The sequence below is a fragment of the Balaenoptera ricei genome, chromosome 5 (assembly GCF_028023285.1).
Source record: "Balaenoptera ricei isolate mBalRic1 chromosome 5, mBalRic1.hap2, whole genome shotgun sequence".
In the NCBI taxonomy this organism is placed as follows: Eukaryota; Metazoa; Chordata; class Mammalia; order Artiodactyla; family Balaenopteridae; genus Balaenoptera; species Balaenoptera ricei.
Genome location: NC_082643.1, coordinates 52,532,879 through 52,558,420, shown reverse-complemented (window position 1 = coordinate 52,558,420; position 25,542 = coordinate 52,532,879). Strand labels below are relative to the sequence as shown.

At 38.3% G+C, this 25,542-nt stretch overlaps 1 long non-coding RNA gene across 1 annotated transcript; it reads left to right on the top strand.

The window, feature by feature from the left end:
- Positions 1-21,539: 21,539 nt before the first annotated feature.
- On the top strand, positions 21,540-25,237 carry LOC132366454 (uncharacterized). The gene is made up of 3 exons (XR_009503444.1): positions 21,540-21,733; positions 22,988-23,107; positions 25,138-25,237. It is a non-coding gene; the product is annotated as an uncharacterized LOC132366454 (long non-coding RNA).
- Positions 25,238-25,542: the final 305 nt, after the last annotated feature.

The window sequence follows — 25,542 nt, the reverse complement described above, 5'->3', positions numbered from 1 at the left end:
GAAATACTGTCTCACGGCAGTGTCAATAACATGTGAGGTAAGAAGATGTCCTCCATGTTAGACTGTCTTCCTTAACAACTTCTTGGCAAGTTACAAATATTCATACTTTCAAGTAAGTAGAATGTTTGACATGGCTACTCTTGACTCACTGGAAGCTGATTTAAGATTTCCTTTGATTTAGGTCTTCAAAGTGAGCAACTATAAGTAATTCTCTCAACAAATGACAGTGATAATAATTGAGCTATATATTGGGTGCCTATAGTGTGTTGATTATTCTACATACATACATCATATTGGGTAATCCTTCAAGGTACTTATAATTATCCCAAATTTGCACACTGGAACCAGAGACTCTGTCATTTAATGACTTGCTGAAGGTCATACCACTGGCAAGTGTGTCAGACTCAGGGTTGGAAGCCAGGATTGTCTGCTCATACATTCTGTGCTATGTAGAGCTAAATTAGGGCCACATGAAGACAAATTCATGTCTATATTTTTATTTTATAAGTTAGACCCAAGCCTAAACACCAGAACACAGAAGAGGGGTAAATATAATGGTATGAACTACTTTTAGCTCAGATATTTACCAAAAACCAGCAAAGAGATAACTGAGAACCATTAAAGGAGGGTCCTTGTCTATTGATGAATAGTAACTGAGGAACTGAGAGGTATAATTATTTCATAAAACATGAGCATGAGGACTAAGGTGAGGGATTATTCTTTATTTTTTTTTAACATCTTTATTGGAGTATAAATGCTTTTCAATGGTGTGTTACCTTCTGATTTATAACAAAGTGAATCAGCTATACATGTACATATATCCCCATATGTCCTCCCTCTTGCGTCTCCCTCTAACCCCCCCTATCCCACTCCTCTAGGTGGTCACAAAGCACTGAGCTGATCTCCCTGTGCTATGCGGCTGCTTCCCACTAGCTATCTACCTTACATTTGGTAGTGTATATATGTCCATGCCACTCTCTCACTTTGTCCCAGCTTACCCTTCCCCCTCCCCATGTCCTCAAGCCCATTCTCTACGTCTGCGTTTTTATTCCTGTCCTGCCCATAGGTTCTTCAGAACCATTTTTTTTTTCTTTTTGATTCCATATATATGCGTTAGCATACAATACTTGTTTTTCTCTTTCTGATTTACTTCACTCTGTATGACAGACTCTAGGTGCATCCATCTCACGGCAAATAACTCAATTTCATTTCTTTTTATGGCTGAGTAATATTCCATTGTATATATCTGCCACATCTTCTTTATCCATTCATCTGTCAATGGACACTTAGGTTGCTTCCTTGTCCTGGCTATAGTAAATAGAGTTGCAATGAACATCATGGTACATGACTCTTTTTGAATTATGGTTTTCTCAGGGCATATGCCCAGTAGTGGGATTGCTGGGTCGTATGGTATTTCTACTATAGATTTTTAAGGAACCTCCATACTGTTCTCCAGAGTGGCTGTATCAATTTACATTCCCACCAACAGTGCAAGAGGGTTCCATTTTCTCTACACCCTCTCCACCATTTGTTCTTTGGAGATTTTTTGATGATGGCCATTCTGACTGGTGTGAGGTGTTTCCTCATTGTAGTTTTGATCCGCATTTCTCTGATGATTAGTGATGTTGAGCATCCTTTCATGTGTTTGTTGGCAATCTGTATATCTTCTTTGGAGAAATGTCTGTTTAGGTCTTCTGCCCATTTTTGGATTCAGTTGTTTGCTTTTTTGATATTGAGCTACATGAGATGCTTGTAGGTTTTAGAGATTAATCCTTTGTCAGTTTCTTCCTTTGCAAATGTTTTCTTTCATTCTGAGGGTTGTCTTTTTGTCTTGTTTATGGTTTCCTTTGCTGTGCAAAAGCTTTTAAGTTTCATTAGGTCTCATTTGTTTACTTTTATTTTTATTTCCATTTCTCTAGGAGGTGGGTCAAAAAGGATCTTGCTGTGATTTATGTCATAGAGTGTTCTGCCTATGTTTTCCTCTAAGAGTTTTATAGTGTCTGGCCTTACACTTAGGTCTTTAATCCATTTTGAGTTTATTTTTGTGTATGGTGTTAGGGAGTGTTCTAATTTCATTCTTTTACATGTAGCTGTCCGGTTTTCCCAGCACCACTTATTGAAGAGGCTGTCTTTTCTCCATTGTATATTCTTGCCTTCTTTATCAAAGATAAGGTGACCATATGTGCGTGGGTTTATCTCTGGGCTTTCTATCCTATTCCATTGATCTATATTTCTGTTTGTGTGCCAGTACCATACTGTCTTGATTACTGTAGGTTTGTAGTATAGTCTGAAGTCAGGGAGTCTGAATCCTCCAGCTCCGTTTTTCTTTCTCAAGAGTGCTTTGGCTATTTGGGGTCTTTTGTGTTTCCATACAAATTGTGAAAATTTTTGTTCTAGTTCTGTGAAAAATGTCATTGGTAGTTTGATAGGGATTGCATTGAATCTGTAGATTGCTTTGGGTAGTAGAGTCATTTTCACAATGTTGATTCTTCCAATCCAGGAACATGGTATATCTCTCCATCTCTTTGTATCATCTTAAGTTTCTTTCATCAGTGTCTTATCGTCTTCTGCATACAGGTCTTTTGTTTCCTTAGGTAGGTTTATTCCTAGGTATTTTATTCTTTTTGTTGCCATGGTAAATGAGAGTGTTTCCTTCATTTCTCTTTCAGATTTTCCATCATTAGTGTATAGGAATGCAAGAGATTTCTGTGCATTAACTTTGCATCCTGCTCTTTTACCAGATTCTTTGATTAGCTCTAGTAGTTTTCTGGTAGCATCTTTAGGATTCTCTATGTATAGTATCATGTCATCTGCAAACAATGACAGTTTTACTTCTTCTTTTCCAATTTGGATTCCTTTTATTTCATTTTCTTCTCTGATGTGGCTAAAACTTTCAAAACTGTGTTGAATAATAGTGGTGAGAGTGGACAACCTTGTCTTGTTCCTGATCTTAGTGAAAATGGTTTCAGTTTTTCACCATTGAGAACGATGTTGGCTGTGGGTTTGTCATATATGGCCTTCATGACGTTGAGATAAGTTCCCGCTATGCATACTTTCTGGAGAGGTTTTATCATAAATGGGTGTTGAATTTTGTCAGAAGCTTTTCTGCATCTATTGAGATGATCATATGGCTTTTCTCCTTCAATTTGTTAATATGGTGTATCACATTGATTGATTTGTGTATATTGAAGAATCTTTGCATTCCTGGGATAAACCCCACTTGATCATGGTGTATAATCCTTTTAATGTGCTGTTGGATTCTGTTTGCTAGTATTTTGTTGAGGATTTTTGCATCTATGTTCATCAGTGATATTGGCCTGTAGTTTTCTTTCTTTGTGACATCTTTGTCTGGTTTGGATATCAGGGTGATGGTGGCCTTGTAGAATGAGTTTGGGAGTGTTTCTCCCTCTGCTACATTTTGGAAGAGTTTGGGAAAAATAGGTGTTAGCTCTTCTCTAAATGTTTGATGGAATTCACCTGTGAAGCCATCTGGTCCTGGGCTTTTATTTGTTGGAAGATTTTGAATCTCAGTCTCAATTTCAGTGCTTGTGATTGGTCTGTTTATATTTTCTATTTCTTCCTGGTTCAGTCTCGGAAGGTTGTGCATTTCTAAGAATTTGTCCATTTCTTCCAGGTTGTCCATTTTATTGGCATAGAGTTGCTTGTAGTAATCTCTCATGATCCTTTGCATTTCTGCAGTGTCAGTTGTTACTTCTCCTTTTTCATTTCTAATTCTATTGGTTTGAGTCTTCTCCCTTTTTTTCTTAACGAGTCTTGCTAATGGTTTATCAATTTTGTTTATCTTCTGAGAGAACCAGCTTTTAGTTTTATTGATCTTTGCTATCGTTTCCTTCATTTCTTTTTCATTTATTTCTGATCTGATCTTTATGATTTCTTTCCTTCTGCTAACTTTGGGGGTTTTTTTTTGTTGTTCTTCTTCTTCTTTTTCTAATTGCTTTAGGTGTAAGGTTAGGTTGTTTATTTGAGATGTTTCTTGTTTCTTGATGTAGGATTGTATTGCTATAAACTTCCCTCTTAGAACTGCTTTTGCTGCATCCCATAGATTTTGGCTTGTCGTGTTTTCATTGTCATTTGTTTCTAGGTATTTTTTGATTTCCTCTTTGACTTCTTCAGTGATCTCTTGGTTATTTAGTAGTGTATTGCTTAGCCTCCATCTGTTTGTACTTTTTGGTTTTTTCCCTGTAATTGATATCTAATCTCATAACGTTGTTGCTGGAAAAGATACTTGATACAATTTCAGTTTTCTTAAATTTAACAAAGCTTGATTTGTGACCCAAGATATCATCTATCCTGGAGAATGTTCCATGAACACTTGAAAAGAAAGTGTATTCTGTTGTTTCTGGGTGGAATATCCTATAAATATCAATTAAGTCCACCTTGTTTAATGTATCATTTGAAGCTTGTGTTTCCTTATTTATTTTCATTTTGGATGATCTGTCCCTCAGTGATATTGGGGTGTTAAAGTCTCCTAATATTATTGTGTTACTGTCAATTTCCCCTTCTATGGCTGTTAGCATTTGCCCTTTGTATTGAGGTGTTCCTATGTTGGGTGCATAAATATTCACAATTGTTATATCTTCTTCTTGGATTGATCCCTTGGTCATTATGTAGTGTCCTTCTTTGTGTCTTGTAATAGTCTTTGTTTTAAAGCCTATTTTGTCTGATATGAAAATTGCTACTCCAGCTTTCTTTTGATTTCCATTTTCATGGAATATCTTTATCTATCCCCTCACTTTCAGTCTATATGTGTCCCTAGGTCTGAAGTGGGTCTCTTTTAGACAGCATCTACACGGGTCTTGTTTTTGTATCTATTCAGCCAGTCTATGTCCTTTTATTGGAGCATTTAATCCACTTACATTTAAGGTAATTATTGATATGTATATTCCTATTACCATTTTCTTAATTGTTTTGTGTTTGTTATTGTAGGTCTTTTCCTTCTCTTGTGTTTCCTGCCTAGAGAAGTTTCTTTAGCATTTGTTGTAAAGCTGGTTTGGTGGTACTGAATTCTCTTAGCTTTTGCTTGTCTGTGAAGTTTTTAGTTTCTCTGTTGAATCCGCATTAGATCCTTGCTGGGTAGAGTAATCTTGATTGTAGGTTTTTCCCTTTCATCACTTTAAATATGTCCTGCTACTCCCTTCTGGCTTGCCGAGTTTCTGCTGAGAAATCAGCTTTGTGGTTCATAAGGAGAGGGATATGCTTAATATTTACATATTTCACAGCTTGGGAAAGAAAATCCTCCCCACTTAGGGTGCATTGTTGCTCAATATTTTAATGTCATTGTGAGTACATGATTCAAAGTTTGAAGGAAGATGTGGGTAGCGAGAAGTTTGCACACTCAGTCACCGCAAAAGATAAACGCAAGCTACCAATAGTGGGATCGAGTTAACCTGACTTTAGGAAGCTACGTAAAAATGTTATTGCTAAACAGAAATGTTTCAAGTCTCCCATGAAATATTTTTGGCATGACCTCCTTTTTCAATAAATGCTCTCCAAAATTGGTTACTGTTTGAGAAATGTTGATCATTTTCTCCTTCAAAGATGGCAGTCAAACAGTATGGTGCGTACTAATGTGAATCTATTCTGAAAACATTTCAGAAGCATCAATGTATGATGTGTGAAAATTCTCTCCAGGTTCATTAATTGTATTCTTAACAATTGCTCAAAATTCAAGGTGCTAATGATGATTGCTTATTAAAATACATCTAATCTGGAAATTAATACAGGTAATATTTACTAGATAGATTCTAATCTTTCTCTTTTTTACAATTCCTTTGAAATAATTTGTTTATTTCCCTAAAGATGCTCAAATTATCCCAAGCCAAGGGAAAAGATGTCAAAATAACACACCAGTAAACTAAAGACTAGCTGACCTACTAGGGTAGTTCAAATAAATAACAAGTTTAGACTAGACATAGGTAGAGATTACTGTAAACATTCCTTGTAATTCTTGGTTATCCTTTAGAATAGCATATTCAAGCTTGATTATATAAGAGCTCATATATGTTAAAAGACAGTATGATTTAAAACGTGCACACACATCAGATGTGTGAATTCTTTTCTGAAATATACAAAATTTTACAGTTTTTTAAAGGAGAAAGATGACAAAAGCAAACTATATCATGGTGTGGTTATAGCTATACTTTGGGAAACTTCAACATTTTGTGACTGATTGGATTGAGTAACTTTAAAATATATGACATTTACTTTTCCTGACAGCTCCATTAAATGATAGCAACCCTGTTGAGGTTCCATGTGTAAACTCATCACAAGGACAACTTCAGAAAGGAATGATGAAGATGAGGCTAACCCATTAGTTTAGTAGATGAAGAATCATGGCCAAAAGAGATGAAGTGGTTTTCCCAGGGTCACAGAGCAGACAGGCAGCTGAGCAAGAGCTCAGAAACCAACCCCCTGATATCCTAGCCAGTGTAAACTGCCTGGAAAGTGCAGGGAAGGAGAAATTGTGTAAAAGCATTTAATGTGTTTAATTATCAGCCTTTGATATGTCAGGATAGACTTCATTATCTGTAGTTTGTCTGGTCTGGTGAGCATGCAACAAGATTTTAATAGCTGAGTCCTATAAATGTATTATTTTGAAAAAATCACCCAAATCTCTGAGTGAAAGGGAAATAAAGGGAAATGATTTGTTTAGGTCAGTCCATTAGATGAAACCCCAAATCCAAGTCAGATAGAAGTCGTGACATATAGATTAGTTCTGGTGCCATAAATAATGTAGTCCCTTTTAATGTTTAGAGGTTTTGTCCCACTTTGTAAGTAGAAATCTCTTGCCCGTGAAAAAACATTGCCAAATATTTCTGACTCCCTGAATTGTAGCTGCATTTTAGGTTCCGGATACACGATAAGTGAAAAATAGAAAATATTATCTGCAATGTAGAATTTGGACTAGATGAACACTTACAGCTCTCAAATCCTAGGTTTGACCCTGGCCCATTGCTATCTCTTGTGTACAATGGGATTACATGAGATAAATTTATCCATTCTGCTAGGATCAGCAAATGGGAGAAAAAGCATTCCACGTTAATGATTATTTATTAGTGTTCTCAGTATTCCAGAATCCAAATGCCATAGAACTTTAACATAGCCTGAAAACAGAGAGGTTTAGATAAGGCTTTCTCAAATAATTATTGTAATAGTGAGAAACTTGGACACAAGGCACACATCATCACCTTCATGATTTCTTCATTATGCAGATGTTGCAGATTGTGCAGTTTCTTTATTATGATGCTTCACTGTTCTGTCAGATGTGCATCAGGGGTGAATGCAAAAGACTTGTAGATTCTTAGTGTTGGAAGAGCGTCGTAGCTCATGGTATGGGGTTAAGAAGGCAGGCTCTGGAATTTGATATCAGTTTGACTCTTGGTCTGCTACTTAGTCCCTGTGGGACCTTGGACAACCTGCATAACCTCTTCTGCCTCAGAGTCCCCATCTGCAAATTGAGAACAGTAGTAGTACCGACCTCTTAGGGGTGTTGTAAGATTAAAGGACTTACTGCTTGGAAAGCCCAGAAGAAAGTTCCTGTCACATAGAAAATGCACTGTTCAGTAATCTTTGCTCTAACTGCCTAAGATTTTCATTTAGCAGATGAGGAAAGTGAAATCTATCAGGATCAAGTGATTTTCTTTATATTTCAGAGAATAGAGCTTTACCTGCTATAGATTTAAATCCATGCAATTAATCCCAATGGTTTCTACCCTGTGGAATGTCATCTGGTAATGACTGCTCATTTTGGACTTTGAAAATCACTTTTTTCAGAAAAAAAGTGAGTTCAGTCTGATTCATGTAATCCTTCATACGATTACTTCAAGTCTGACCTTATAAGTCATTGGAATTTGTAATCGTCTGTGTGTTAGGAGAAATAGGAATGTCCTACGACAAAAATAATTTCCCTTCACCCACTGACTGATGCTTGAAATTCTCTTTAGTTTAAGGATCTGTTCCTTGTTCAAACACACATTTTTCTAATATGGAGAACACTTCAAGTTTTATTAATCACTTTTGTTATATGGTAAAAAGCAAATTAAAAGGGAGGTTTTGAAAAGGGGGAAAGAAGAGAAAACAAAGATCCTGGGCCCTTGAAGTAGAGCATAGAATTGGGATGGCTTGGGAACTTTGAGAGCAGACTTCTCCACAATTCTACTTATAATCAACTCTCCACTTGAATATTCCTGAAATAACATTTGCCCTGGAATTAATGAGTCTTACTCTGTTTACAGTGCACTAAGCCACATGCTGGGCACAGTGGAAGAGGTAGACACAGTCTCTGTCCTCACAGAGTGCCAATCTAGTAGGAGACAGAAAACAAACACACGTAAGTAACTACAACAAATTGTTAAGCACAGTAGAACGTAGGGGTGTGAGTAGGAGTCAGAGGGAAACCGCAGTACACCAGCACTTTTCACTCCTGTGAGCAGAGTAGCTCTAATGACACAGGAGAGCGCAGAGGGAGCCTAGGGATTTGGGACCAGATGTGGGAGCCTGATGACCCATACGAGTGAGAAATTCCTTCGAAAGCATTTGTTTTAACTTAAAGATGCAAGCAACATTTCCTACTTAGTAATTTTTCCCTTGATTATTTCAATGCATTATAAAAGTAATATTTTAATTTACACCCATTGAAACTGATGCTCCATGGAGATGCCCACTTTGATCTGTGGCTTCTTGTACAATCTTGTACAATGTTGTGTAACCATGAGGACCAGGATGCTCCTATCTGGTGCTTGGTGGTATGAAAGCACGAGGCCTAACACTGACAACATTTCCTGTGTTCGTGTCACCATATGTCATCTTCAGTTGCCTGTATAGTCCATCAAAAACTCTTGAGTCATGGCCAGGAGGGAAGCAAGTGTTAGACTGGCCTATGCTTTCTCTTCCATACACTAATTACAACCCGCTGGACATCCCAACACCATTTGAATCAATAACTAGCAGAGGGAGGGGAGGATCAGGGAAAAACTAAATTCATGAAGAAGATTCATGGTGGCCATAACCCTTCAGAGTTCTTAGCACTGTCAAGTGTGCCTATTGTGGGTCTAGCTCTCCTATTTGTAACCCAGTATTTATAGGTTTGTTTTTTTCTGTGCTAAGCAGCATAAAAAAGAAGATGCTAGTATATGGTCATTTGGGAAATAAATAAAGCTAAATTGAAGTATAGTATGAGTGTACTCTACTCTCCCCGCTCCCCTCCCACCTTTGGACATTAGTCAGAGTTTTTTATAATGATGATACTACATTTTCTTTTGTTTATACAATAAGGGAAATATATTATAATCTGTTCTAATTTCCAGGCTGAACTAATATTGTGTAGTACAAAATATTTATTTTTGAGGTTGAATTTTCTGAATGTAAATTTTGTGTTTAAAATAATATTGATATCACTAATTTTTAGATTCAGTGTTTAGAATTTTTTATTAAAAATTTAGTGGAAAGCATTAATAAATTTTAATAAAAATTCATTTGTACCTAACACCATGCTCAGCATTTAAGGGCTTTCAATAAATATTAATCCAATGGATAAATGAAAGAAACACATTAATGAACAAAATTAATCACAGAATCCCTTTTAAGAACATAGTGAAAGATGGAGGAAAGCACTGCCATAATTTTATGCTAGATAAATTCTCAACATTTTCTACTACTTGTGTATTTTGACAAATTAATATATAAGGTCGACTCATCGAAAACTTCAATTAAATGGCTTTATCAGTTTATATTGAAAATCATTTTTAAACTTTAAGTGAGTCAAATGAATCATCATTCTATCATTCTGTAATTTTGGTCAACTGTCATTACAAACATTTTATGTATGTGTGTGTCTCCATGTATAGCTTTTAGAGTCTCTGAATTCCAGCTCAGGGTTGAATAATGTTGGTGATAGTTTTTCTTTGGGCTGAGACCTAGGACTGTCCACTTTCTGCTGGAGTGAGAGACTAGAACTCCTGAGTTTTTATTTACTGGTTATTGAATTACTATATATGCCTAGTAAGAGGACAGAACTCAAGAAAGAGCCACCTGAATTGTTCAAAGCAAATCTTGTTCTCCTATTTTGGGAAGGAGGGGAAAAGGTCCTTTCATGACCATCCTTTATATTGTTTATAGGCAGAAATTAGTTGAAATGTGTCTGCATTGTTGGCTACCTTTATTTTTTTTGTTGATTAAGTATCATCTCTAAGTCATCTAGTTAATTGTTGATCATCCATGAGTTATGTAACTGAATTGTCATTTTCCGGTTCAGCTTCCTATATGTGTTCACATACTAAGTAATTTGTGCCCTGCTTAGTATGGTGTTAATGAAGAAAGAAAGAAAGAAAAAAAAAAACAGAATTGGGTGGCCCGATAAAGACTGAACAATAATTGCAAAAAAATTGGGGGAAAATAGGCACTGAGGGAGCTGGATCCTCCTAACGCCTTGCTTCCTCTTTTCAGTGCTGGGAAAGAAAGCTAGCTTCTGATCCTGTCTAAAGCAAGCTTGCCTAAAGAAATTGAAATTTCTTTCAGAGGGTCGTCGAAAAGATGGAGCCAGCATGAATCATTTTATCTGTTGCTACTATAGAAACTATTTGCACTGTTTTATAGAAATTACTAATATACAAATTATTAGCTCATTTTAAAAGACTGTCTTAACACCTACAAGTTTAACATGTAAAAATGAAACCAGAAAATTTTAGGGAAGCAGCACTTTGGTTAGTAGCTTTATGTGTTTATGAGAAGTTGAATGAAGAGTTGTTTACCTGAATTTGGTAAATTTAGATTTATATTTGACATGTCTGTTTGGTTAGTAGGGAAATGGATAGAACAGAATCTGTCCCAGGAAAGCTTTATTAAGTCACATCCAAAGGGAATTTACTTTCCATGATATTATATTTTCCTTGACATAGAGTTTTGCCTTTCTTGCTCCCTACCCTCTACCAGAAATACAAATAACCTGCGCACGGAAAAGATTTTAACCAAAATTTTAAGATAAACTTCATGTAGCTTCCTCTATATCATTTTGTGACTCTTAACAGCAAAGTTAGAGACATTTACACAACTGATGATCTAGCCACAGGAAATCAATGCCTTATTATTCTTACTTTTGAAGCATCTTGTGAGAGAAAATTCATTGAGGAAGGGGGATTTAAAGGGAGATTTCCAAAATCCTCAGGAAGTTCTGCACGCAGTCAAAGGGCTCATACTCATGACTCCTGCAGCACATCTGCAAACGGCATTGCACAGGAATTTCTTCTGAGTCATGCCTCAGGAATTCATCACAGTGGCATCTGCTGAGGAAATGTGGATGGTCACCGTTACCACTCTGCTGCTGAGGCAGGACTCCTGGAAGGGTTCCTCTATTCAGGAGATGTTTTTAACGTGTTCACCATAGGCTAGGATCTTGGAATTCATTTCAGACCCTGTTACACAGAAGTCACTGACCAGAAGGGAGAAACAAAAGAAATCACTTACGATACGGTATATGAGGCTATAGCTGTGGGGATTAAAGTCTGTTCCCTGGATAGGCAACATCTGGGAACTTGTAAAAATGCGAAATCTCCGGCCCTGCAGACCTTCTGAGACAGAAACTCTAGGAGTAGAGTTACAAGATTTGTGTTTTAACGAGACTTGCAGGTGATTTTGCTGTTCCCAGCAGGCTAGAGGTAGGCTCACATAATCAAGGGAGGGCAAATCAGGAGGCCCAAACCCAGATGGGGCAGGTTGAGGGCAAGTTGGAGAGGATCTTTGTAAATGATCAGTACGTTTGCTGACACTTTGCCTAGATCTTGTAAAGGATCAGTGGGTTTGTTGAGAAAAAGGGTGGGCGGGGGGAGTGGAGAAATATGTTCCAGACAGCATGCACTGGGCTCCAAGAGCCAAGAATAGAAGGACCGAAGCCAGAGGAGAGGAGACAGACAGATCCAGAAGAGCTCAGGGGAGAAGGACTTTCTTCAAGCCGAGGAGTGCGGATTTTATCTTGAAGATCACTGAAGATTAAAACCAGGAGAGACATGGTTAGATTTGCATTTTAGAAAGTTCACTTGGCAGGAATGAGTGGATGGTGAAGGGATGAAGATTGAGGTTAGACCAGGGAGGAGATTTCTGTGGTGATCCAGACCAGACAGGAGGGCTCAGCCCAGTGCAGTGGGTGGAGCTGGGGAAGGGGACGAACCCCAAATAGAAGAGATGTTTGAAAAAGTTATTTGGAAAAACCACATGTTATAATATATTATAAGTGCTAAAAAGCATGAGGCGTACGTACTGACTGATAGTGAATGCCGACAAGAGAGTGGAAGGTGAAATAAATGGAACGGACAATTGTCTGTACAGTACAATACAAATTTTGAAATATATGCTCATAAAAGCAGACAATATTGGAACGTATATATAAAAATCTTTATCTCTGGGTGGTGAGATTGCAGATAATTTTGGGTTTCTTCTTTATATTTTCTTTATTTCCCAAGTTTTCTAATACTGAATGTGAATCATATTTATAATCAGTAATTATAAATGTTGAGGAGGAAGGAAGGAAAGAAGGAAGGGAGGGAGGGAGAGAGGAAGGGAGGAAGGGTCATATTGAGGAATGAATGGGATAATGGATGGGAAGTCGGAATGGTTCCATAAACAGGGATAAATTATAATTCCTACAAGAGTCTTTTAAATTTAATCTGTCATAAAATTGCCTATAAAGCAGCCTTGACTATAGCACTGAACTCAGATATTCTATGGGGCAGTGGGGGATAGGAGGGGGAAGGGCAAGATTGGACACGAGGTAGGCACCAAGCTAGGGAAGTAAGTAGGCTGTGCACTCCCTGACTGTCCACTGGGTTAGCCAGAGCTACGAAAGTCACAAGACGGGGATAGGGGATACGGGCCCAGAGAGGTCATTGTCTTTGAGTCTGACTTCTCGGATGGAGGCTGCCTTACCAAAGCTGTGCCGAGGACTGGCTGCCGAGACCCTCCCCAAGCCCTCCCCCAACCCAGGCCCTGCCTCAGGGATTCGGAGCATTTGCTGCTCTAGTTGTTGAGATAAGTAGATAATCTGAACGTGTTGGAACAGAGTTATTCAAAAGACTATTTTTGATTTCCTTGGCGGTACTCTTCCCCCCCCACCCCGCACCCCAGCCAATTTCCCTGCTGTGGGAAATGACACGCAGTTCTCCACATCATCTTCATCATCATCATCGTAACATAGAAAATCTACATAGCAACAAGGTGTGTTTGCCAGGGATCTAGAATCACGAGATGATGGTAGAAAGTTTTCATGCCATTCACGGAGAAGTAACAAGTGGCTAGAATTCCAGGAGATCATACTAATGACAGTAATGGATCATTTATCACTATGCTAAGCACTTTACAAGCATTATTATTTAATCCTCACGACAGCCCTATGAGTTTGCTTTGAAGAAAAAAGAATGTATAGGTGAGATAAACTGAGACCTCAGGCATATGATTCTAGTAAATATCAGAACCTCAGTTTGAACTAAGATAATTTTTATTCAGAAGTCAGTATGAAGAGTTCAGAAGATGGATGGTGTTGATGGTGGCACAACAATGAGAATGTACTTACTATCACTGAACTGTGCACTTACTGAACCACGGTTAGGATGGTAAATTTTATGTTATGCCTATTGTACCACAATTTTTTGAAAAAGGCGGTACTACTGTACACTGCATTAGTACCTATCCCAGAGCTGTTTTGATGTGACCATTTTAATAGTCTTTGAAGTTAAGGTAATGCATGCTTTTTGGAGAGAAAAACTGAGGTGTCCTAAACCCTTTGCTCAGCTTCTTCTTATTCATCCTTTTCTCTCTCTCCTCCTTTCACCCCTCCCCACCCTGAACAAACAGACAGACAGATGGACTGTCCCCTTTCCCCAGCACACATGCACACAATCCACAGCCACAAACTCTCTGCCCAGCCACTGTTGCCGAGGCTACATGTTAATTCTCAAGATGATTCCAAACTGAGGCAATTCAGAGCAAGCTCACTTGACCCTAACACTGTAAATGGAAGAATAAGCACCTGGGAAGCCAAATTTCCCAGAGGTTTTGGAAATTCTGATGAAGATGAAACTGAGAGGAGGTACACGTAGCAAATGACAAGCTCAGGTTTTTAAATGCAACGGCAAACACACTCACGTACACACACGCAGGAAATGAACAAGTGAACTGGCTCAGTTCCAGAAAATGAGAAAGGTCGAGGAAAAGAGGATGACATGCTTGCCTAAAATGCTGGCTGCATTTCCTGAAACTCTCCGAACCCCACCTTTTGGCAATTCTTTTGTAGACGAGAGGACGGTGTTGCTGCTTTCTGACCGCAAGGTGGGGCTTGTATTGGGACAGACTGAGCAGCTCTAGGATTCTTTGTGTTTGCCTTTTCCATCTACAAACCTTTCTACAGTGCCACCTAGATATGATTAAGGGCAACCAGTAGTAGCTTACTACACACTACCTGACCAGGCTGCAGGATTCTGAAAGCACCCAGGGTGAAATTCATGCACAGCTTAAGACCTGCATCAGGAACACTTATTTAACACAGGAAAGATAAAATATCTTATTTTTTCAGAATCCTTTTTTCTCAACATGGTATATTTGTGAAGGTAGGTAATGCTTTGCTGTGCTGTAGGGTTCTTTCATGAATCCCCTGAAAGGTCAAGGCGAACCTGAGCCACTCCCTCTTTTTCTCTCTTCTTTTAGAATATGAGTATATTGAAGAAGAGAAGGGGAGGAGAAGAAAGAAGAGGAAGAAGAAAAAAGAAAAGGCATATCAAAACAGAATTAAAAGACTTTTAAAAATAAACCAACAGTTTATATTTAATAAATTATACTCTTAAGATTGCACAAATATATTGCAATAGTCATGTTACTAAAAATATAAGCACTTCATAATGCATTCAGGCTCTGTGTCCAGGACGGGATAAACAGTTCAAAGCTGAACACTAAATATCTAATGTTTTCAATCCTGCCAATATATCTCTGTGACTGAGGGTGTGACCTTATTCAGTGATAACATTAAATACCAGCTTTAAGAGTTTTTGTGAATGCAAGACTCTGGACAAATATACTTCCATCCCTCACCCACACCCTGTTGATAAACTCTATTTATAAACCACAGATGTTATTGAATAGATTTATGGATGTGGTAGTGACGGGGCACTTTTCGCTCTTCTAAGCAGCTTCAGACCTATCAGTAGCTTTTCCTGATGTTCTTATAACCCTTACTTTCTAGGCTTAAAATGGTCTTTTGCATTATAGTTTTCAGAACTTAGGCCATCGAGATATAAACTCTACAGGCTGCTGGATCCACACCCAGCCTGGCCTTCTTTCTGTAGAGGAGAAAGGGCCCAGGCGTTGGGGTCAGAGAGACTGGGGTTCAGATATGAATTCAGATTTGAGCCCAGCTGCTTGTTTGCTTTGTGTACACAATTTTTACTCTCTTAGCCTCAGTTTTCTCACTTGTCAAATGAAGATAGCACCGAAAACATAAATTTGTGGTAAGAATTAAATACATTAACTTATAAAAAGAACCTAATATACTCAAAGCTAAATACAGATTCAATTCAATCCCTATCAAAATTCCAATGGCATTTTTCACAGAAATGGAAACAAATTCTAAAATTCATATAGAATTGCAAAAGACCCTGAATAGCCAAAGCAATCTTGAAAACAAAGAAATTGAGTTGGAGATACCACACTTTCTGATTTCGAATTATATTACAAAGCCTTAGTAATCAAAACAATATGGTACTGGCATAAAAATAGACACAAAGATCAGTGGAACAGAATAGAGAGCCCAGAAATAAACCCAAGTATATACAGTCACCTAATTTTCAACAAAGGCACCAAGAACACACAATGGGGAAAGAATTGTCTTTTCAGGTAATGGTATTAGGAAAACTGGATATCCACATGCAAAAGAATGAAACTGGATCCTTATCTTACACCATACACAAAAATCAATTCAAAATGAATTAAAGACACAAATGTACTACCTAAAACCATAAAACTCCTAGAAGAAAGCATAGGAAAAATAATCCAGGACATTGTCCATGGCAATGGTTTTTTGGATATGACACCAAAAGTGCAGACAACGAAAGGGAAAATAAACAAGTGGGACTACATCAAACTAAATTGCCTTTGCACAGCAAAGGAAACCATCAACAAACTGAAAAGTCAAGCCAGAGATTGGGAGAAAATATTTTCAAACTATATAAGTGATAAGGGGCTAATATCCAAAATATAAAAAACTCATACAACTCAATAGCAAAACAACAGCAACAAAATCCAAAAACCCAACTTGATTAAAAAAGTGGGCAAAGGACTTGACTAGACATTTTTTCCAAAGAAGACATACAAGTGGCCACAGATATATAAAAAGGTGCTCAACACCACTGATCATCTGGGAAAGGCAAACCACAATGAAACACCGCCTACACATGTTGGTACGGCTATTACAAAATAAAAAAGAAAAGAAAAACCATAAAAGATAATAAGTGTTGGCTAGGATGTGGAGAAAGGGGAACTCTTGTATACTGCTGGTGAGAATATAAATTGGTGTAGCCACTATGGAAAATAGTATGGAAGTTGCTTGTAAAACTAAAAATAGAATTACCATATGATCCAACAATCCTACTTCTGGACATATATCCTAAGAAATTGAAATCAATACCTTGAAGAGATATCTGCACTCCCATGTTCATTGTAGCATTATTCACAACAGCCAAAATATGGAAATGATCCAAGCATTCATCAATGGATGGGTGGATCAAATCAATACATTGTATAACTTAAACTTATACAATGTTATATATCAATTATATCTCAATAAAGCTGGAAAAAAAAAAGAAATTTCCATATATATACACACACACACACACACACACACACACACACACACATAATTCAGACTTAGGAAAGAAGGAGATCTTGCCATTTGCAACAACATGGATGGATGTGGAGGACACTATGCTAAGTGAAATAAGTCTGACACAGAAAGAAAAAAAAACAAAAAAAACCCCAACCTGCATAATCTCACTTATGTGTGGAATCAAAAAAGTTAAATACACAGAAGCAGAGAATAGAACAGTAGTTACCAGGGTTGGGAGGGTGGGGGAAATGGGGAGATGTTGGTTAAAGGGTACAAAGTTGCAGTTATGTAGTATGGATGAGTCTAGAGATCTAATGTACAACATGGTGACTATAGTTCATAACACTGTATGGAATACTGGAAATTTGCTAAGAGAGTAGATTTCAAGTGTTCTCATCACACAAAAAAAATGGTAGGCAATGATATGTTCATTAGCTTGACTTAGTAATCATTTTACTATGTGTGTGTATATCAAATCATCATGCCATACACTTTAAACATATATAATTTTTATTTTTTTAAAAAAGAACCTAGTACAGTGACTGGAACACAATAAATTTTAATCTATCCCTCACTTCCACCTCATTCCTGCCTCAGTCTTCTTTTTTTTTTTTTTTTTTATAAATTTATTTATTTATTTTTGGCTGTGTTGGGTCTTCGTTTCTGTGCGAGGGCTTTCTCTAGTTGCGGCAAGCAGGGGCCACTCTTCATCGCAGTGTGCGGGCCTTTCTCTGTCATGGCCTCTCTTGTTGTGGGGCACAGACTCCAGACGCGCAGGCTCAGTAGTTGTGGCTCACGAGCCTAGTTGCTCCGCGGCCTGTGGAATCTTCCCAGACCAGGGCTCGAGCCTGTGTCCCCTGCATTGGCAGGCAGATTCTCAACCACTGCGCCACCAGGGAAGCCCTGCCTCAGTCTTCTTTGCACTACCAGCTATAGCCACCACTTCATGCAGCTATGGTTGTAATTAAGGAGCTCTACTCAGGATGCAGTTGGAAGACTCCTATTAAGCAAGAACTGCACCATACCTAAATAATTTGGCAACAGTAGTTTAGATGCTGCCTCAAGTATCTAAGCTGGTGGAGACTCTATCCTTCCAACAGCTTACGTTTGAAATCTTCATCATCAACGACTTTTCTTTTTCTCACATCTCATACCCAATCTCTCAGGATTTTGTGTTGCCTTCAAAATATCCAGGATCTGACCACTAGTTACCACCTCTGCTATTACCACTCTGGCCTGGTATAAACAATTATCATTGTGACTTTCCAGAGTAACCTCTAACTGGTCATCTTTGCCTTCCCTACAAACTCTTCCCCCCCAACGCCTGCACCCTGCCCCATCTCTACCCAGCAGCTAGAGAGTCAGATCATGTCACTGATTTACTGCAGACCCTCCAATGGATCTCCATGCAGAATAAAAGCTGAAATCCTTATAATGACCTACAAAGCCCATCTGATATAGGCCCTTACTCTTTGTCCTCCTTTCCTATTCATTATTTCCTTTCCCTGCACCAGCCACGCTGGCCTCCTTACTATTCCTCAAGTATACAACCAAGCGCCCAACTCAAACTGTTACCTCTAGCTGTCCCTTTGCCTGGAATATTCTCCCACATAGCCATTTAGCCGATTCCTATATCTTTCAGTTCTTAGTTCAAACTCAACCTCTCAGGGAGGCTTCCCTGGACTCCCCAGTGCTGTAATCTGCTAACCCCCTCACCCACCTGACAGCCTGATCACCCTGCCCTACTCTTTTCCTCATAACATTTATACAACTAAAACCAAGGGTAGCCATTTCTATTCACGTTATTCACTAACATTTCCCCAGCAACTAGAAAAGTGTTTGAAATATAGAAGGTACTCTGTAAATATTTGTTAAATGGATGAATAATGGGAAAATGAAGTCTCTTTTCATATATTTTCAAGTAATAGCCGTTAAGCCATTTGATGTTTTTGTTTTCCAACAAATCAGATGGGCTTTAGTTCTTTCAAAAAAAGTTTCCAACTCCAACCGCATTACTTGTTTCACAGTAAAGGGTCAGCAGCTGCAAATGATCTAAGAGTCATGAAGAAACCAAGTAAGAGGAAATTGTGTCAGGAGAGAGGGGAGCGCAGGAAGCACTTCCTCTCATTCTTGGAAGGTGGGGGGAAGAGGAGTCTGATGGTAAACACACCATCCCCGTGATCTCCAATTCTAGACTCCTTCTTCATTAAACCCATCAAAATTAAGGCTCTTCTCCTCTCAGTTGATGAGAACCATGCAAGTGACACTTTTTAGTTAGCTACATCTAAGGGCAAGTGCACATTCTCTTGAAGTTTTGTAAAATCTCAGGTTTGGGCAAGTGTCCTCTCCTGGCGCAAGTGGTCGAGTTTCCCAGGGACAGTTCTCCACCTATTACACATATACTGTGCTTCTTAGAATAAAGCATCAGACAGTAGGGACTGTATCGGCAAATTCCCTGATTTTACAAATGAAAGCCTGAGGCTTTGACAGTAGGAGGAACTAGTTCTTCTATTGGATTATGGTGTCCCCCTCTCCCTCACTGAATCAAATTCCTCTTCTCCAGCCTTCTAAATCCTCTCAGGCAGGAGAGGGTGCGGGAAAGAAGGGATATGTGCTCAAAACCAAGTCTGTGAGACTCACAGACACAGGAGAGAAACTTTCTTGAGGTGGCATAGAATCTCTGGACTTCTTGTTTAGGTTCAAATCCTAATTCTCTCTCCTACTTGCTGGCTGACCATCTGCAAATTGCTTAATCTCTTTGAGTCTGTTTCCTCATCTGTTAGATGGGAATAAATAATACAAAAATATAGGGTTATTGTGACTATTACAAAAAATAAAACATATGATGTACTAAGTTATAAGGTCCTGTTAGTACAATTATTCTTGAGGGAGGACTCTCTGCACTCATTGCTAATGTCTAAGTAAGTCAAGCTCAGAAAAGAAATGTGCCATTTTAATTCTCCCCATTAACCTTGGCTCTCCAATACCTGCTTCATTTTTCTTTGGGTCTCTTTAGTGTGTGTTTTCAAGGTCCTGCTTTTCTGGCTGGGGTGTTATTTTTATCCATTTCTACTCTCTGCTGCCCATTTTGCTTTTATCTCCAACTTTGTAGAGGGCGATGCCAGTGGTGTTTTCCAGATTCACCCCCCCACAGCTGGGGAAAGGGAAGTACATGAAAAGTTCATCCAACGGGTCTGGAGTGGACGGCTTTTCCTTTGTTTAAAACTCCACTAGATTCTGTGGGTGGTGATTTCCTCCTTCCTCGTTTAGGGACCACGAAGAAGGATTTAATTTTGATGAGTAGCAGTGATATAGTCAAGAAGAAGAATACCCTAGATGTGGTAAATAGTAAATTACGTTAGATGAGAAGATAAACTGCCTCGAGACAAAACCCTCTCAAATCTGGAAATCAGACAATACAGAGCACCAGATTAAGGAGAGATGGATAAAGAAGTTTTATATCCTTATTTTGCATAAATTTGGGGAATTCTGAGAGACTGGCTCACATCTCTAAACCCATATACAAGCTGAATTATTTTCTGATTTTTGTTTTCCTTTTATGTGAAAACATCACATAGATTTTTCTTGAATTATATATATCTATTTGGCGAGCTGAAGGGAATTATGAAAGGAATAAACTTTCACCCTCTATCTTAGTCGCCTTATGCCACTGGCACTGCCTTTTAGCAGACTAGCTAAGGAGATTGCATCAGTTGAAAGCAGTACTCCCTTTTCATCTTTTTGGATGGATTTGGGCTTTCCTCTTGCGGGCAGCAAGTAAACTGAAGGTCATTCATATCTGGAACTCATTGAATATGAAGATTCTCTTCCACTTTCTCATTCTTGTCCTTATCTATCCTTCTCTTTTGGGAACGTCAAGAATTTTTTCCTGAAGCCTCTGTCCTGGACCTATGCAGAGATGGCAAGCAGCGGGCAGAAAATATCATTTCTCTTGCAGTTGACTTAAAGACAGTAAACTCAGAATGCACTCATTATTCTCAAGTGTTCTACTTCCAATATACCCTTTATTGATTTTACTCCTTAAGAGTTTTTAACGGAGGTCAGTGAATTTCTGAAACTCGACGCACAACTTCGTACATTTAGGCTTAGGTGGATTTAGGGGTAAGGAGAGGGCACGGAACTTTCATTATATTTCCAAAGGATTAAGTGGTTAAAATAAAAAAGGTTAAGAACCACTGCGGTGATAACTACAAGGGAAGTGAATCTGTTTAGTCTTAGCACGTTCAAGTTTAATTAGACTAAATCTGTGGGTCGCCATTCAAGTTCACTGACTGGCCCCTGGCAATACTGTCTGTGTGGTCTTCTGGACTCTCCGTGGTCTGTGAAGCACAGCTGATGGGAGGAAGGAGGCAGCAGAGGCCTCCTGCATCAGTGGATGCTGGTCCCTGATAGTCCCCACACACTGCTCTCCACCCCTCTCCCTGCCTGCTGTGTTGTACCTCTTACCCCAGCCCGGGAGCAGCCTAGAAGGCATTGGATGGTTAATTCACCAAACGAGGAAATTGCTGCCTGGCTGAACTGGTTACTATTTTATCTATCCATCACTAAATGAGAGCATGAACTAAAACTGTAGTTTCCATACTGTATCCTTCTGGGTTCATGAAAATAAAACAATTGTCCCTGAGGGAGAACAAAAATAGACAAAGATAAACATTTTTACTTCCTTTTGTTGATATTGCTCTTGGTGGGAAAACTTCTGAGAACTGGGGAAGTTTTACTTTCATTTGAGAAATGTTTATCGAGCACCTGTTTGTTGCGGACACTGGGCTAGAAGCTGGCACATGGTGTAAAGAAGGCAGACACGGTCTCTGACCTTGAGGAATTTCCAGTCAGGTAAGACTTACATCAACAACTGCACAGATGGGTTGAGCTCGTTTTAACAGAATCTGACATGGACTTTTTTATTTATTATTATTGGAGTTTAATTCCTTTACAATGGTGTGTTATTTTCTGCTGTATAAAAAAGTGAATCAGCTATACATATACATATATCCACATATCCCCTCCCTCTTGCATCTCCCTCCCACCCTCCCTATCCCACCCCTCTAGGTGGTCACAAAGCACCGAGCTGATCTCCCTGTGCTATCCAGCTGCTTCCCACTAGCTATCTATTTTACATTTGGTAGTGTATATTCCATGCCACTCTCTCACTTTGTCACAGCTTACCCTTCTCCCTCCCCATATCTTCAAGTCCATTCTCTACACCTGTGTCTTTATTCCTGTCCTACCCCTAGGTTCTTCAGAGCCACTTTTTTTTTTTTTTTTAGTTTCCATGTATATGCATTAGTGTACGGTATTTGTTTTTCTCTTTCTGACTTACTTCACTCTGTAGGACAGACTCTAGGTCCATCCACCTCACTACAAATAACTCAATTTTGTTTCTTTTTATGGCTGAGTAACATTCCATTGTATATATGTGTCACATCTTCTTTATCCATTCATCTGTCAATGGACACTTAGGTTGCTTCCATGTCCTGGCTATTGGAAATAGAGCTGCAGTGAACATTGTGGTACATGACTCTTTTTGAATTATGGTTTTCTCTGGGTATATGCCCAGTAGTGGGATTGCTGGGTCATATGGTAATTCTAGTTCTAGTTTTTTAAGGAACCTCCATACTGTTCTCCAGAGTGGCTGTATGAATTTACATTCCCACCAACAGTGCAAGAGGATTCCCTTTTCTCCACACCCTCTCCAGCATTTGTTCTTTGTAGATTTTTTGATGATGGCCATTCTGACTGGTGTGAGGTGATACCTCATTGTAGTTTTGATTTGCATTTCTCTAATTAGTGATATTGAGAATCCTTTCAGGTGTTTGTTGGCAATCTGTATATCTTCTTTGGAGAAATGTCTGTTTAGGTCTTCTGCCCATTTTTGGACTGGGTTGTTTGTTTTTTTGATATTGAGCTGCATGAGCTGCTTGTATATTTTGGAGATTAATCCTTTGTCAGTTGCTTCATTTGCAAATATTTTCTCCCATTCTGAGGGTTGTCTTTTTGTCTTGTTTATGGTTTCCTTTGCTGTGCAGAAGCTTTTAAGTTTCATTAAGTCCCATTTGTTTATTTTTGTTTTTATTTCCATTTCTCTAGGAGGTGGGTCAGAAAGCATCTTGCTGTGATTTACTGACATGGACTTTGGATTCCAATCATATTGTGTCTTAAATACTTCAACAATCCCTAAGGCCAAACTGGGGGAGAGAACTAGTTAAGGTGAAGCTCACATTTTGAAACAAAAACTTCAAAACAATTAAAGTTTTAAGAAAGGAGAATGGTGAAACTACAACATAAGATCTGTTTTTCCACTTTAGCTACTTTCTTCAAATTGCTAAGAGTTTCATCTCAACTCAGCTTTTAAAACTATCACTTGTCTATAAGAGCAAAAGATCGAAGTAATAAACTTTTAAGAAAAGAGGAAGAATAACCTTATAAAGTTGTACAACCTTGAATCAGCATTTTTAAAACCTTTTTTTAACCTCCTGTCCCTTGACTCAACTGCTTGTGTGGGTCTTGGTTACCTCAAGACATAATTAAATGCACGCATAAGTCCAGTCATTTCTAATACAGCAACTTCTCTTTTTGCCATGAGATTTCATTTCCTATGATGTTTACTTCACATGAAAGAAATCCTAGTGGCAAATAACATATAATTGTTATTTTGAAGATATATATTTTATTATAAACACTGGAGGAAACAATCTCTAAAACTTTTTTTCCATAAATATAACAAAGAAATGACTACAAGTAAACAGTTACACTTAATTTTTTTTTTTTTGTATTGAAGACAGGCTGATCTTAGATCTCCCAAGTCCATAATAAATGTCTGTTTCCACAACCAGCTTCTTCCTCCAATCTCTTCCTTTAAACTCCATCTCAAAATCTTCATTGATTTGGGAGATAGAATTGGAAACAATACTCAATCCCCTGTGTATATCAACAGTGTTTTTTTTTAACACATAAACATGAATTAAATTTTTAGGCATAAAAAAGAAAGCTCTATAATTAGAAGAAAAAGAAACAGCTTTAAGAGATCTGTTGTGTCAATACATCTTTACTTTTTGATTGGTAAATTTAAAAATATATATATAGTTCTCCCACTCCAGACAAGGTGAAGTGTAACTTAAGTGACAGATTAGAGGGAAAAACTGACATTTATTGAGTACTTCGTATGTGCCAGGCACCACGCTTGACATTTTCCATGTATTTCCTCACTTAACTCTCACTGTGGTCCTGTGGAATTGGGGTTATCCTCATTTTACAGATGAGGAAACTGAGACAATGAGGTTAAAATAACTTCCCATGGTTGTTTGGTTAATAAGTGGTGGAGGGGTAGGTTTGAAAGCAGGGTTGACCTAGTCCAACAGCCATGCATACCCTTAAATTTAAGTTACTCTTACTTGACACTGCTCAAAACCAAAGCATTTAGCTGTTTCTGTTTTCTAACTTGTCCAGACTTTGAAAAATGTCTTTTCTTTAAAAGGTAGAACACTTTTAGCAGTATGGACCAACTTTTCTTAGTATTTTTATGAATCGTTAACTGGAGACATTTGAATTTGGAGATGGAACTGAAATGTTCTGTAGCCCTGGAGGAGGTTAAGTTATCATATTAACGAAGTACAAATAAATGTCTTTTATCTGTAAAAGGCAAGAACGTGTTTTAAATCTTTCAACTAACTCTTAGCTTTATTGAGTAAAATTTCAGGGGGTAGGTATTTTATGTTTATGATCTTAGTATTAACAATATTGTAGGTCAAATTCAGTGATATGTGTTTAGCATTTGTCTATGGTTCTCTTAGCCTCAAGGATTGTTGAGCTGAGACTAATTTCCTCAAAGGGAGAAAAAATTCCAGGTGCAAGTTGAGACTTTGCTACTGGTTTTGGGAAAGGTGGCTCAAATTTTAGCAGCAGCAGATGCAATGCCAGCATAGAATTGACTTGCTCTAGGTCTCTTGGTTAATCAGCAAGGGAAAGATTCAAACCCAAGTTCATCTCACTTCAAAGTCCATGTTTTTCCCACCACATTCTGCTTTATTACGTGAATACAACTTTGTTTACAAAAAATTCCTAATTCTACAATACCTATTTGAAGTGGGAGTGGGGTGGAGAGGTGGGGATGGGACATAAATTGTTTAACGCACTAAAAAGACATTCAGTTTTCTTGTGAGGAGTTTCATGGAAGAAGAAGAGTTACTTGGCAAGGTGGAAAAAGTAAATGACTGTCTTTGTTTTGGCTCTTTCTTCAGCTCTTCCTTTTCTTGGATGATGGACTTGGTCCCATGGCTATGGTGGAGATCTCTGGATGCTCTTTGTTAAGTGCTGGTTGGAACTTAAATAAACAGATTACTGGTCAATAGTCCCATTCATTCCTACAGCGTGACAAAACATCACTTGTATTTATGTGCAGCTTGCTCTTCATTTAAACTTTTCACTCCAATCTGCTCTATTTTGAAGCAACATTTCCTCAAACAGGCTAATTAGCCTTTTGTTTGTTTGTTTGTTTTTGACTTTACCCAATTAACCCTTTTACTTACTATGCAATAACTCATAGGGTTACCTTTACAGAAGTGGGACAAGGCCAGAATTACTGCCCCCTCTAGTCACTTTGTCTCTGTCCAACCTTACCTCTGATGAAGAGAGTCTAAGGACAT